Consider the following 4386-nt stretch of genomic DNA (forward strand, 5'->3'; position numbering starts at 1 on the left):
CTCTTTGTTACCAGTCTAAGTTTCATACAAACTGGAAGTTTGGAAATGGACTGAGGTAGTTCCAGAGAAAGAAATCTCTAACTATCCTCAGTTGGATCTCAGCCTGGTCCATATTTTTGGCATGAATAGTGGATTCTCCAGGAAAGTAGTGGTGTTTTCCAAACTCTAGTTGTTCTAGCTCCTCCATTAGAGTTTTGCTACATCCTCATAACCTGGATTATCATTTGCTTAAGTTTTAACCAAGTCACTTTAAAAAAATATTCAGCCTCCTCCTAAGCAATAATATACATGAAATTGCAGTTTGATGTGCTGAGTATACTTTAAAATGTATTAAATACGTAATTCTTGAAGTAAAAGAAATAGGTGTCTTAAAGCATCTATAATTATCCTGAGGGACTCCCTGGGAAATTCTTGCACAGAGCAGGGCAAGGGGTCCACGCCAGGGCCCAGAGCCTTCCCACAGTCACCAAAGACCTCCTAAGAACCTTCTTTTACTGGCTGCCAGTGCTGAAATCAAATCCCTTGACAGGACATTGACACCAGCATGAAGCTCTGGCAATTAATCATGGCACCGCACCCGCCCGCCCACCCACTGCGGTTGGGATTTCAGCAGGGACTGCAGAATGGAGGGCAGGGACCAAGGCCACGCTGACCCACGGATCTGAGTGTCACATGAGAAATGTGAGCCCGGGAACAGGGCTTTCTGGGCCCCCGGGACTGCCTGGCCTGGTTCACGCTCCCAGCTAACCCTCCTATTCCATCTGTTTCCTGGAGGCAGGTGACATCCCCACCAGCCGTGGGAGCTTGGTAGGGAGAAGCCAGCTCCTGGTACCCTAGAGCACTTGTATTCCACAAATCTGTTTTTCCTGCAGGTCTGTGTTTGACTTGGAGGCAATGTCCTGCATCTCACCACGTGTCAGAGGGGACTGTTTGATGCCAGCAAAAGAAAACAAGCTTCACGCCGCATGGAGCTAAAGGTGAGGCGACAGCTGGCTGATGGTTGATGATTCACCCAGGTGGACGCTGAACCAGTGGCCTGAAAGGAACTGCCACCCAGGGCCCGTATCGAGTCGCAGATGAGAAGCCCCGTCTGGCTGCCCCCAGAGCAATAAAGGATTGCGACACGTTTTTTCGCTAACCTCAGCTCTGCAGGGCTGGGTACTCGGGGAGTGAGGTTTAGGGAAGTCAAGCGTCCTTCAGTGTTTTTCCCAGAACAGCTGGGCTTGTCAGAAGACGCCAGTTCCAATTTCACTCTCTTTCTCACTAGCTGTGTGACCTCAGGTGACTCTGAAGTCCACTGCGTCTTGGTGGCTTCACCTGTGAGGAGGAGGTTTTTACCCTCTGCTCTTGGGTTTGGCTGTCCAGAGTCAGTGGCACAGCCCATGTAGGAGCAATTAAATGATAATGGCAAAAGCCTGGCTGGATGCTGCTTGGGGAGCCTGGATGCCTGCCTCAACCCCTGTTCCTGCTTTCAAGACAGTTTGTATGCATGTGAATGTATGAAAATTAAATAATGCAAAATACCAACCAAATTTATAGTAGGTTGTCTGGGGGCTTGGACTGGGGAGACTACTGAGGGTGGAGTAGTTCATTTTTCTAAAATACACTTTCCTGGGCTTCTCTGGTGGTCCAGTGGTTAAGAATCCATCTCGCCATGCAGAGGACACCGGTTCGATCCCTGGTCTGGCAGGATCCCATCTGCCTTGGAGCAATTAAGCCCGTGAGCCACAACTACGCAGCCCATGTGCTGAAGCTACTGGAGCCCGCCTTTCCTAGAGCCTGTGCTCCACAGCAAGAGATTCCTCAATAATGAGAAGCCCACACACCTCAACTAGAGAGTGGTCCCTGCCGTCTGCAACTACAGAAAGCTTGAGCGCAGCGACAAAGACCCAGCACAGCCAAAAATAAAAAAAAATAAAAGTTAAATTTAAAAAATAATAATAAAATACAGATTTGTGTCTTTATAATTCATTTTGTCTTTTCTAAGGATAATTCTAGAATCGAATGTGCCACCAGCTCAGTGAGGCTGACATAATCCTTCAGGATATAAGAGGACTGAGAAAACCTTGTGGGCATCACAGTGGTCAGAAAGACTTTGTGGACCCAGGAGACTCGCCTAGGGCTGTCTCCAATGAGGAAGGGACCAATCTGGATGGACGGGAGGGAGCGAAGGTCATGGGCACCAGCAGGAGGAAATATGCAGTGACTGGTCCGAGGGAGGGGAGGTTGGACAGATGAGAGTTCAGGTTCATCCTAAAAGGACGTGAGCCCACAGAGTGAGCCACTCACTGGATATGGGTCCCTACCTATTGACTCTGTTCAAGGCCATTAGCAAATACTAGCAATATGAATACAAAGACTGGAAGTGTTAGCACTTGGGTGCAGTTAAGAGGCAGCTCAGGTTTAAAGAGGGTGGGGGAAAAGCTAAAATCATAAGTGAAAAGACCCAGGGAGAGTTAAACCACAGAACATGTAGACAGAAGCTATGCTGAGGGATTTAATAAAATTTCCACATCTTAAAAGTTCACTGGGTGGGGTCTGGGAAGTGAAAGACAGAGTCATCTGTGTCATCCTTTTCTCCCCCAAGGAAACCAACCTAGAACTACTCAAAATGTGGGCTTTGGCTGATGGAGGCAGCGGAGGGGGAGCAGAGATAAAACCTGATAACTCCCCTCTCAGACCCAGGGGCTGTGCAGGAGATGGACCTAGACCTCACAGTGGAAACCAAGTTGACCAGCACCTTTCAAGGGACATGCAGGGGACTGAGGGCTAGTGTCCTGGGCTGGAGTCCCCTTCAGGGCCCCAAGCCTGGCTTTTGGGGGATTTGACGTGAGTCCCTGATCTCTCAGCCTCCATCCCTGAGATAAAAGGACAAGAGCCCCTCACACCCTCGAGCAGAGGTTGAAAGGGTGAAATGAGTCAGGATACTGCTCTCTGTCCTTGTTGTTTATTCACAGTTCAGATAAGACACTTGGGCATGGCTATGCTGTGTTTCATAGGGAAAAAGAATGCTTTTTCTATAAGATCACCCGCAGGCAGCCTCCTGTCTGGACTCCAGGCGCCAAGGCAAAGTATGAAGCTCTGGGAAGGATGCATGAGTTAGCAGACTCCCAGGGTAGCCTGGGAACCACAGGCTATGGGAAAGCGCATCCCCATTTCCAGGAGTTCCACCCTAGAGATTTACTGCAAAACTCTTGACACACATCCCCAAGTTAAAGCTTCATGCCAACGACTTAGCCAACACCACCGCTTTGGATTTGCTAATCGGCCCTCTGAATTTGAACATGCAGTCGTAGGAATTTGTTTACTGAGCTCTGCGCATGTGCGCACGATGAGGAGGGATGTGCAAGCACACACACTTCTTGGATCTCGTCTATTCTTGGAAATGCTGAAGCTGTCTCCTGAGGGAACCCAACAGTAAAAATTGCAGATCCCAGACCTAACAGTCTGAATCCCAGCTCTACCACTGACTAGATGTGTACTTGGAGCAAGTTACTTTCTGTCCCTCAGCCTCAGTTTGCACATCTGTAAAATGGGGGTAGGTTGGTTGTGAGGATAAATAAGGGAACGTATGTAAAGTGTGAAGGCAGAGTCTGGCACATGGTAAGTCCTCAGTATATAGGAGCTGTTGTGAGCAGTTTTCATCCCACTAATGTTTCTTGAGTGCCTTCTACGTGCCCAGCATCTGGGCTGTGAACAAAACAGACAAGAAATGAGGGAGCTGGACAGTAAGCAGGTAGAGGGGCAAAACGTATAGTGTGTGAATGATGGCAAGGGCAGAGAAAAGCAGAGCAGGGCTGGGCAAAGTGTCGAAGTTGCAAATAGACTAATTAGGACAGGCCATGGGAGACTGTGATGTTTTGACAAAGACTGGGAAAATGCGAGGAAGCCCTAACCTTGAGGATGCGAATGTGGGGGAAGCGTGGTCCAGGGAGGGAGAGCCCCACCCACCGCATCAATGGTGATGCGGCAACCCAGGCCTCCATTCCCACTGGGGTCGGGGGAGGGAAGACTGGGTGCTGCCTGGGATGCTTCCCCAAGGGCTTTGTCTCAGAACCAGCTGTTCCCCTCAGGCCCTGCCCAGTCCATCACTCTGCCAGACAGAATGTTCCTCCTTCCCCAAAGCTCCGCAGCCCTCGCCTGTCTGTGACCTGTACAGGTGCCACCCTATTAGCCTGGACCCTTCCTCGCACCCTCACCTCCTCTCCTTCTCACCTGCTAGCTCCTTCTCCTCCCCCAGGTCTCAGCCTGGCTGTCCTCTCCTCTATGGACCCTCTCTGGCCCTGCAAGCCCCACCCACAGTCTGCGTGGAGTATTTTGTCTCCAGGTTCCACTGCATCCTGGGCTGTTTCTCCACCCCAGAGCAGACACAAGGATGCGCCAGAA

General features: G+C 50.1%; 1 long non-coding RNA gene across 1 annotated transcript; it reads left to right on the forward strand.

Moving 5' to 3' along the window:
- The first annotated feature begins 637 nt into the window (after positions 1-637).
- On the forward strand, positions 638-1950 carry LOC138990765 (uncharacterized). Its single transcript, XR_011466866.1, has 3 exons — positions 638-774; positions 873-977; positions 1634-1950. It is a non-coding gene; the product is annotated as an uncharacterized lncRNA (long non-coding RNA).
- Positions 1951-4386: the final 2436 nt, after the last annotated feature.

This window comes from Bos mutus, chromosome 14 (genome assembly GCF_027580195.1).
Source record: "Bos mutus isolate GX-2022 chromosome 14, NWIPB_WYAK_1.1, whole genome shotgun sequence".
In the NCBI taxonomy this organism is placed as follows: domain Eukaryota; kingdom Metazoa; phylum Chordata; class Mammalia; order Artiodactyla; family Bovidae; genus Bos; species Bos mutus.